At 45.1% G+C, this 10,577-nt stretch overlaps 1 protein-coding gene across 6 annotated transcripts in view; it reads right to left on the bottom strand.

Annotated features, from left to right (window-relative positions):
- The window catches only part of LOC149119863 (uncharacterized), an 80,523-nt gene that overhangs the window by 50,186 nt on the left and 19,760 nt on the right, over nt 1-10,577 (bottom strand). Inside the window, exons 2-3 of one of the 6 annotated variants that reach the window (XR_016227281.1) lie at nt 1,092-1,268; nt 338-457 (exon numbers count right to left, since the gene is read on the bottom strand). The exons of 4 other annotated variants lie outside the window; for them this stretch is intronic. The gene's annotated coding sequence lies outside the window, so the exon portion shown is untranslated. Of the gene's footprint in view, nt 1-337; nt 1,269-10,577 lie in introns of all 6 variants that reach the window. One more of the 6 variants, XR_016227282.1, reaches the window with a different exon arrangement.

Genomic DNA, 10,577 nt, shown 5'->3' with positions numbered 1-10,577 from the left:
AGAAGGGGTTTAATTATTATTACATTGATATTCAGAGACATAAGGGAGTATGGGCTCACAAGGAATGAGAAGATAAAAAAACTGAACAGAGAAAAAGAAATTACATAAAAGGACCAAATGGACATTTAAAATTTCATTCCTTCACTCCCCAAATGCCAGGGCTGGGCCAGGAACTCCATCCAGGTCTCCCAGGGCGGGGGCAGGCACTCCAGGACTCAAGCCATCACCTGCTGCTGTAGCAGGAAGCTCAAATCTAAAGTGCAGCTGGGACTCAAACCCAAGCAGTCAGGTGGACATTTTAGATATGAAAAGAGAAATATCTGAAATGAAAACTCACCGGATGGGTAAGTGCAGTTTGAAGGAAACAGAAGTATATGTGACCTGGGAGGGAGGTCCCTGGAAATTAGTGATCTTCACACAGAACCACGGTTTCAAAACACGAACAAAGCCTCTGGGACTGAGGGGACATCAGAGGGTACAACATATATGTGACCAGAGTCCCAGAAAGAGCAGAGGAAATACAGCAGAAAAAATATTTGAAGGAATGAAGAATAGCCAAAAATGAACTCAAAATGCTGGAAACCATAAACTTATAAGAAATTCAGTGAACTCCCATGAAATACAAAAATACAAAGAAAATTATGCCAAGACACAAAATCGTAAGAAAGATAAAAACCAAAATTAAGCCAAAATCTCTAAAGCAGTTGGAGAGAAAAAAACCACTATACATAAAAGAAAGGATGATTCAAATGACTTCCAGTTCTTATCAGGAATGAAACCAAAGACAGCACAGAACCACCTCTCAAATTAAAATGAAAACAATTAATCCAGAATTTTACAGCCAGTTAAAAAACCCTCTATAAACTTCGTTAAAAAGCAGACATTTCAGATAAAAATAAAATCGAGAAAATTCATGGTCAGGAGACCTGCATTGTGAGAAACGTTCAAGGGCCATGTGCTTTGTCCAGCAGCAAAGACACTGCTTGGGATGCCTGCATCCCATTTCGTAGTGTGCGAGTTCAAGTCCCAGCTGTGTGTGCGAGTTCAAGTCCCAGCTGCGTTCCCAATTCCAGCTTCCTGCTCATGCTCACCTTGGGGGGCAACAGTGACGGCTCATGCACTTGGGTCTCGGCCACCCACGTGGGAGGCCAGGTTGGGTTCTAGCTTCTGGCTTCAGCCTGGCCCAGTCCCAGCTGCTCTGAGCATCCAGAGAGTGAACCAGCAGATATCAGATCCAGCTCTATTCTTTTTCTGTGCTGTCTCTCAACCTTCCAAATAAGGTAAATAAAAATTTAAAAAAATGAAATAAAAGCCAAAGGATGGTCTTGTAGGGAGAAGGCCAGCTAGATGGAAACAGATGTTTACAAACAAATAAAGGAATATAAATGGTAAATATAGCATAAATGTAAAAGGTCATTATTTCCCATTAATTTCATTAAAATGCATATGACTGGAAAAGCACACCTTGTAACTGTAGGGCAGGAGTGCACTATTATGGTTGACAGCTGTACCCTTTGGACATGGGGACAGAGTAAGAAGCTCAAGCAGTTGAAAGTGTCTCCAACTCTATAGGCTGTACATTATGGATAAGTTTATACTTCTAATATAGCAAATGCTTTCAGAAATGCAAAGAGGGAAGGTTACAAAGCAGACACAGAAAGTTAAAAAAAAAAAAAAATGAAGACAAAAACCCCTGCAACTAGAGGCCGGTGTTGTACAGCAGGTAAGCGGCTGCCTGGAATGCCTGCCTCTCATTTTGGAAAGTCTGGGTTTGAGTCCTGGCTCCTGGGATTCCTACCCAGCTTCCTGCTAATGAGCACAGTGGGAGGCCACTGAGGAGCACTCAAGTGCTGGAGTCTCCGCCATCCACGTGGATGGAGCTCCGGGCTCCTGGTTTCATCTGGCCCCGCCCAGGCTGTTGTAGCAATTTGGGGAGTGAACCAGCAGGTGGAAATTCTCTCTCTCCCTCTCTCTCTGCCACCCCAACACTCCTGTTGCTCTGCCTGTTAATTAAATACATAAATCTTTAAAAAAAAAAAAGTCAATTTGAAAGAGTCTAAAGGTCTAAATAAAACTAAGACCACAAAACTCCTGGAAGAAATCATTGAGAGGGAAAAAACTTGACAATTCTGAAGCAGGAAAAGGTTACTTAGGATACACAAATCTGTGAGATATAAGAATTAGAAGACCGATAAATCAGACTTCATGAAATTACAACTTTTGTTTTTTAACATTACTAAGTAAATGATACATTAAATAAATTACATATATATCGAAGAACTCATACCCAGATATTTTTTAAAACAAATCTTTTACAACTCAATTCAATACAATGCAATTTGAAAAAAAAAAAAAAGGCGAAAACTCTGAACAGAAAGCTACACAAGTGGCCAATAAGCACATTAATCACTGGAGAAATTCAAATTAAAGGCACAAAGAGATATCATTACACATTCAACACAACGGGTAAAATTAAAAATTCTGAGGACACAGAAGTTGATGAGTTTATGGAGTAATCAGGCCTCTCATAAATTTCTAGGGGGAGCATCAAAAGGCACAATCACTTTTGAAAACGACTTGGCAGTTTCTTACTGGCAGCAGTTTCACATCTAGGTGTACACACAATGGAGATGAGTAAAAATGTCACTGAAAGACAAACGGCACTCCTACCAGTGGAAAACCGGAAACAAGTCAAATACGCTCAAAGACAAGGGACAAACAGTGGCGCTAACTGAGGACGCTCGGCAGCCCCAAGACACTGCTGAGGGGATCTCTCGGTGCTGAGGAAAGGGAGCCAGGCACAGAAGCCAGCTCACGCGTCGCTCTATCTACCTAAGAGCTCAACACAGAGACCCATGAGTCTTCCACCAGCATGAAGTGGAATGCAGATGGTAAACACGGGGAGGGCCCACAACGGGGCACCCGTGGAATCCTGATAGTGTTCTATCTAACTGCCTACAGTTACATTAGTGCTTTATTATTAAAAATGTACCAAGTATATACTAATGATTTTTGCACACTTCTTTATACATGTTACACTTCAATAAAGATCTTCCTTTCGGGGCCGGGGATGTGGCGCAGCAGGTTAACGCCCGGGTCTGCAGTGCCAGCATCCCATATGGGTGCCGGTTCAAGATCCAGCTGCTCCACTTCCCATCTAGCTCTCTGCTGTGGCCTGGGAAAGCAGTGAAAGATGGCGCAAGTCCTTGGGCCCCTGCATCCACATGTGAGACCCAGAAGAAGCTCCTAGCTCCTGGCTTCGGATTGGCCGTTTCGGCCAGTTGGGGAGTGAACCATCGGATGGAAGACCTCTCTCTCGCTCTCTCTCTTTCTCTGTAAGTCTGATTTTCAAGTAAATAAATAAATCTTAAAAAAAAAAAATCTTCCTTTAAGAATTGAAAACATGTATGGCCTCAAAAGTCCCGAAAATTAGAAAGACTTTTTTTTTTTAAATGCTGGCACTATAGGTGGTGGCTTTACCTGCTATGCCACAGCGCCAGCCCCAGAAAGACAAATTCAATGAGAACCAGGAGGCAGAGCAATGGTATCTTATACAGGCCTTACAAAAACCAAATCTCAATGATAAAATATTTTTTAAAGAATGAGAACATAGGCCGGCGCCGCGGCTCACTAGGCTAATCCTCCGCCTTGTGGCACCGGCACACTGGGTTCTAGTCCCGGTCGGGGTGCCGGATTCTGTCCTGGTTGCCCCTCTTCCAGGCCAGCTCTCTGCTGTGGCCAGGGAGTGCAGTGGAGGATGGCTCAAGTGCTTGGGCCCTGTACCCCATGGGAGACCAGGAGAAGTACCTGGCTCCTGCCATTGGATCAGCGTGGTGCGCTGGTCGCAGCGCGCTGGCTGGGGCGGCCATTGGAGGGTGAACCAACAGCAAAGGAAGACCTTTCTCTCTGTCTCTCTCTCTCATTCTCTCACTGTCCACTCTGTCAAAAAAAAAAAAAAAAAAAAAGAATGAGAAGGTAAAGACATTTTCATATCAAAATTCTCAGAATTTACTGCCAACAAACTCTCATTAAGGAAAACTTTAGGATACGAATTTAAGGCAGAAGTACAATACCCTGAGATGGAAGGGCTGAGCTGCATAAGGAAAGGAGAAGCCAGCACAATGACCGACACGAGCAAAGTATTCTTCCATTGCATAGAAAAGGAACAAAAACGTTTAATTTCAAAGAGAAAAACATGATGGGACCAGCATTTTGTTGAAACTCTTAGTCAAAGTTACAGCACTGTACAGGAGGGCATCTGGACACATGTGCCACATACTGGAGTGTCTGGGATTCAGATCCAGTTGCCTGCTATTGCACCCTGGGACACAGCAAATGACGGTTCAAGTAGCTGGGTCACTGCCACTCCTGTGGGAGACCAGATGAAGTTCCTGGGCCCTGCCTTTGGCGCAGCTGTTGTGGGCATCTGAGGGGAGTGAACCCACAGATGAAAAGATCTCTCTTGCTTGCTCTGCCTTTCAAATAAATAACACCACATAAATTAAAAAAAAAAAAAAAAAAGAGCATTCAGGAACTGGCATTGTGGCACAGAGGAGTAAGCCACTGCTCACAATGCTGGCATGGCATATGGCACTGGTTTAAGTCCCAGCTGCTCCACTTCAAATGCAGCTCCCTGCTTACGTGCCTGGGAAAGCAGCTGAAGATGGACTAAGTCCTTGGGCCCCTGCAGTCATGTTACCAGACTCCTGCCTTCGCCCTGACTCATTTGGGATTGAACCAGTGGATGGAATCTCTCTAACTTTGCCTGTTGGATAAGTAAAATCTTTTTTTTTTTTTTAAAAAGGTTTTATTTATTTATTTTAAGAGGTAGAGTTACAGAGAGAGGGCAAAACCAAGAGAAACGTCTTCCATCTGCGGGTTCACTCTCTAAACAGTTGCAATGGCTAGAGCTGCACCGATCCAAAGCCAGGAGTTTCTTCTGAGTCTCCCACACAGGTGCAGGGGCCCAAGCACTTGGGCCATCTTCTACTGCTTTCCCAGGCCATAGCAGGGAGCTGGATGGAAAGAGGAGCAGCCAGGACTTGAACCGGTGTGTCCATATGGGATGCTGGCACTGCAGGCAGAGGCTTAGCTTAGCTCACTATGCCACAGCACTGGCCCCAATCTTCTTTTTTTTTTTTTTGCCAGGCAGAGTTAGACAGTGAGAGAGAGAGAGAGAGACAGAGAGAAAGGTCTTCCTTCCATTGGTTCACTCCCCAAATGGTCGCTACGGCCAGCACTGTGCCGATCTGAAGCCAGGAGCCAGGTGCTTCCTCCTGGTCTCCCATGCGGGTGCAGGGCCCAAGCACTTGGGCCATCCTCCACTGCCTTCCCGGGCCACAGCAGAGAGCTGGACTGGAAGAGGAGTAACCGGGACAGAATCCGGCGCCCCAACCGGGACTAGAACCTGGGGTGCCGGCGCCGCAGGTGGAGGATTATCCTAGTGAGCCGTGGCACTGGCCTTTTTTTTTGTTTTTGTTTTTGTTTTTGTTTTTAAAGAGCATTCTAAGATACTTGTTCAAGAGAGTAAAATACTACTTCATTTATACTTTAAGCATGCATCTTGAAAAGATAGGCTAATAATTGAAAGAAGAGAGAAAAGCATGTGAATTTCCAAAATGTAGATGAACAAAACTAAATGAGAGGGAAGGGGTTCCTTCTATACAAAAGTTAGTAAGAGGGGGAGGATGAACATAGAATTGTAAAATAAACTCACAGCAAAGGAAATGCACAAATGCACCAGCTAAAAGGGTAGCAGGGGCTGGCACTGTGATGTAGTGGACTAAGCCTCCACCTGTGGCACCGGCATCCCATATGGACGCTGGTTCAAGTCCAAGCTGCTCCTCTTCTAATCTAGCTCCCTGCTATGGCCTGGGAAAGCAGTAGAAGATGGCCCAAGTCCTTGGGCTCCTGCACGCGCGTGGGAGACCTGGAATAAGCTCCTGGCTCCTGACTTCGGATTGGCTCAGCTCCAGCCACTGCAGCTGTTTGGGGAGTGAACTAGCGTATGGAAGACCAGTTCGTAACTCTACCTCTCAAATAAATAAATAAAATCTTTAAAAAAAAAAAAAGGTATCAGAATATATTTCTTAAAAATCAGGAAATCAATGCTAAAAATACTTTTAAAACTGTTAATAAAAACCACATCTAAAACCTAAGAAAAGCTGAAAGTCAGAGAACGGGAAACAGTAACACCTACAGGAGAAATTTTACAATGCCTTTGGATTCGCTCTACAATATTCCACAAGAAAAATAAATTTAGGAGGAAGAGTAAACAAGGATGACAAACTGACAACTGTTCAAGACAGGTGACAGGTATATGGAAAATTATTACACTTTCCAATTGGGTAGATGATAAAATTGTCTTTTTTTTTTTTTTTTTTTTGACAGGCAGAATGGACAGTGAGAGGGAGAGACAGAGAGAAAGGTCTTCCTTTTGCCGTTGGTTCACCCTCCAATGGCCGCCGCGGCCGGCGCGCTGCGGCCGGCGCACCGCGCTGATCCGATGGCAGGAGCCAGGAGCCAGGTGCTTTTCCTGGTCTCCCATGGTGTGCAGGGCCCAAGCACCTGGGCCATCCTCCACTGCACTCCCTGGCCACAGCAGAGGGCTGGCCTGGAAGAGGGGCAACCGGGACAGAATCCGGCGCCCCGACTGGGACTAGAACCTGGTGTGCCAGCGCCGCTAGGCGGAGGATTAGCCTAGTGAGCCGCAGCGCCGGCCTAAAATTGTCTTTTTAAAGAAAAAGACACTCTGGGAGCATACTAACCCAATGCCACGTGGTATGGCTACCTAAAGATTTAATGTAAAAGCACACCTAGAAAAGGCATTATATTTGAGTACTGATTTATCTGAAAAATATAAAAGTTCTACCATTTATGTACCTATAGCATAGCTTCAAAAGTCTATGGGGAAAAGCACTACAAGGAGAATAAAAACCACATTAACCATTATGTGGGGAAATTTTAACTCCTCTCTTTCAGTTCTTATATCATACACACACAAACACACACAAACATCACTAAATAGGTAAAAAATTTGAGCTATACAGCTTGATAAATTTGACCTAAAAGAGTGTTGCAATCAAACTGGAGTAAGCAGATTTGTCAAAAGTAGTAGAATTTCTAAGAATGTCACACATACACAAAGGAAAAAAACTTTTTAAAAAGATCTCTATTTATTTATTTGAAATCAGAGTTATACACAGAGAGGGCGAGAAACAGACAAACATAGAGGGAGAGAGAGAAACCATCTGCTGGTTCACTTCCCAGGTGGCCATAATGGCCAGGCCAAAGCCCGGAGCTTCATCTGGGTCAAACACATGAGTGGCAGGGATCTTCCACTGCTCTTCCCAGGCCATTAGCAGGGAGCTGGACTGGAAGTGGAGCAGCTGGGACTCAAATCAGCGCCCATATGGGAGATGTGGGTATCACAGGCAGCAGCTCTACCCATCAAGCCACATCAGCCCCCAGAGGAAAAAAGTTTGATCTAATCAGAGTTAGCATAGATACTGAAGGACAGTGTCCAATAAATGATGCAGAAACTGGTTGCTACCCATGTAGGGGAAAACACACACACACACACACACACACAAAACAGATCCCTACATGTCACACAAAACCACACCCAGGCAGACTAAATGAGACCCAAAGGTAAAATGTGAAACTTAGAAATGTATAGAATATCAAATACCTGTATGACCCCAGCATGGAGAAGTTTATTTCTGAAATAACAGCTTAATCCCTAGTAACTCAGGGTGGTGAACCTTGGGAGGAGGCGGATGAAACAGAGCCTGGAGATGTGTGAAGCATCAGCCGCACCGGCCATGTTTTCTTAGCTGGCTGCACAGTTTACAGTATGAGTCCTTCACCTCTTCCTGCTTTCAAAGTGCCCGTGTTGGGGCAGGTATTGGCAAAGCGGTTAGGATGCTACTGGGACACCAGCATCACACACAGGGCTGCCTGGAGTCCCAGCTCCATGCCCAGTTCCCGCTACTGTGCGCCCTGGGAGACGGTGATGACGGCTCGAGCAGCTGGATTCCTGTCATCCACATGGGAGAGCAGGATTGAGCTTCAGTCTGGCCCCCACCCTGGACTTTTGTGGGCACTGGGAAATCAACCAGTAGTTGGGAGATCTCTTTCTCTCTCTCTCTGCCTTTCAAATAGAATGAATAAAAATTTTAAAACATGGAATATCAGAAAATTTTAAGTACTTCTTAAATGTAAAGGGTGCAAAAGTGCAAACACTCACCTAGACTACTGCAAAATACATGAACTGCAACAGTTCATTCATGGAGTAAAGGTTGGACTGATGCAGATCAGATGATACCCATGTCAATGGAAAAGAGGGAAAGTGGGAAACTTGACAAAGATCACAATAACCAACATCTTTTCAGACACAGAACCCAAAACAATGAGCAGGAAACCAGTTTTTGTACAGTGCCTACTGTAACACATGCTTAAAAAAACTTCCATCTAGGGGCTGGCACTGTGGGTTAGCACCCTGGCCTGAAGAAACCACATCCCATATGGGTACTGCTTCAAGACCCGGCTGCTTCTTCCCATCCAGCTCTCTGCTATGGCCTGGGAAAGCAGCAGATGACCCAAGTCCTTGGCCCCTGCACCCATGTGGGAGACCTGGAAGAAGCTCCTGGCTCCTGGCTTCAGATCAGCCCAGCTCCAGCCATTTCGGCCAACTGGGGAGTAAACCAGCGGATGGAAGACCTCTTTCTCTGCCTCTCCTCTCGTGTAACTCTGACTTTCAAATAAATAAATAAATCTTAAAAAAAAAAAAAAAAACCTTCCATTTAGCTCACGTGAAACCCTTTTAAGTATGTATTATTACTGTATTAGAAATAGCGCTCTCATACCATAAATGTTGCAGTCAGTTTTCCTGGCTCCAAAGCCATTATTTTTCCCATTTTAACATGCTGGCACTAGCAGAAGCAGCCCAGTGGGCAGAGTGTGTGTATGCACGTATGCGATCATCAAGTAACCCATAAAAGATGCTCACATTCAAGAAAGAGTATTCAGTTCCTGAGCCCAGCAGTGGAAAAGGCCTCCACCAGATCATCACAGAACCAGGATCAGCCCAAAGTCACAGGACTAGGGAGGTTTTCAACCCAGATAGTTCTGTGGGGGGAAAAGCCCCCCAACCTCCTTAGCTACCAGTTTATGTGTAACTTGTTCCTCTCTGTAAAACACTACTTGGATGCCATGCTACTGCTGGTTATCCTCTCAGGCCACATTCTGCCCTAAAATATCACAAGAGGAAAACCCAGCACCCATTTCAACAAAAATTTCCTCCAAAAATACTTCCATACAATATTGAATGATCTGCATTTTTTGTGTATGGATGTCTACATATGTGACTCTCATTCTGACCTAGCATACATAAGGGGCTCAATAAATGATTCCCAAGTGAAGAAAAGAAAAAGCAAATGAATGTATAAATGGCACTATGTGGTTCCCCTCTTCTGGGGGTGTTGGGGTAAGGGGGGATGTCAAGCAGGTATTTCCTAGGCTTTTTAAGGTTCATTTATTTTGAAAATCAGTGCTGGGGAGGGGGCTGGAGAGAGCTTCCATCCACCAGTTCACTCCCCAGATGACCACAACAGCCAGTACTGGGCCAGGCTGAAGCCAGGAGTTTCATCTGGGTCTCTCACATGGCAGGCAGGAGTGTGAACACTTGGGTCACGTTCCACTGCTTTTCCTAGGCCATCAGCAGGGAGCTGGATCAGAAATGGAACATCTGGGACATGAACTGGTGCCCATGTGGGAAGCCAGCGTCATAGGCAGGCTTTACCCACTATGCCACAATGCTGACCCATCCTATCCCTTTTCTTTTTTTTTAATAGAAAACTTTAATAAATATAAATTTCAAAAGTCCAACTTTTGGATTGTAGAGGTTCTTCCCCACATAACCACCCTCCCACCCACAAACCATCCCATCTCCTACTCCCTCTCCCATCCCATTCTTCATTAAGATTCATTTTTAATTATCTTTATAAACAGAAGATTAACTGTACTGAATAAAGACTTCAGCAGTTTGCACCCACACAGACACACAAAGTATATAGTACTGTTTGAAGACAGGTGTTACTGTTAATTCTCACAGTACAATACATGAAGGACAGAGGTCATACATGAGGAGCAAGCATACAGCGACCCCTGTCCTGATTTAACAATTGACACTCTTATTTATTTATTTTAATTTATTTGACAGAGTAATAGTGAGAGACAGAGAGAAAGGTCTTCCTTCCGTTGGTTCACCCCCCAAATGGCCACTACGGCCGCTGCTGTGCCGATCCAAAGCCAGGAGCCAGGTGCTTCTTCCTGGTCTCCCATGCGGGTGCAGGGCCCAAGCACTTGGGCCATCCTCCACTGTACTCCCGGGCCACAGCAGAGAGCTGGCCTGGAAGAAGAGCAACCAGGACTAGAACCCAGCACCCATATGGGATGCCAGCACCGCAGGCGGAGGATTAACCAAGTGAGCCACAGCGCTGGCCTGACACTCTTAATTATGACGTCAGTAATCAGCCAAGGCTCCTGTCATGAGCCGCCAAGGCTATGGAAGCCTC

This window comes from Oryctolagus cuniculus, chromosome 21 (genome assembly GCF_051225735.1).
Source record: "Oryctolagus cuniculus isolate XC-2025 breed Fujian yellow rabbit chromosome 21, ASM5122573v1, whole genome shotgun sequence".
NCBI lineage: Eukaryota > Metazoa > Chordata > Mammalia > Lagomorpha > Leporidae > Oryctolagus > Oryctolagus cuniculus.
The sequence above is the reverse complement of the archived record's forward strand: the minus strand, read 5'-3'. Positions and strand labels throughout refer to the sequence as shown.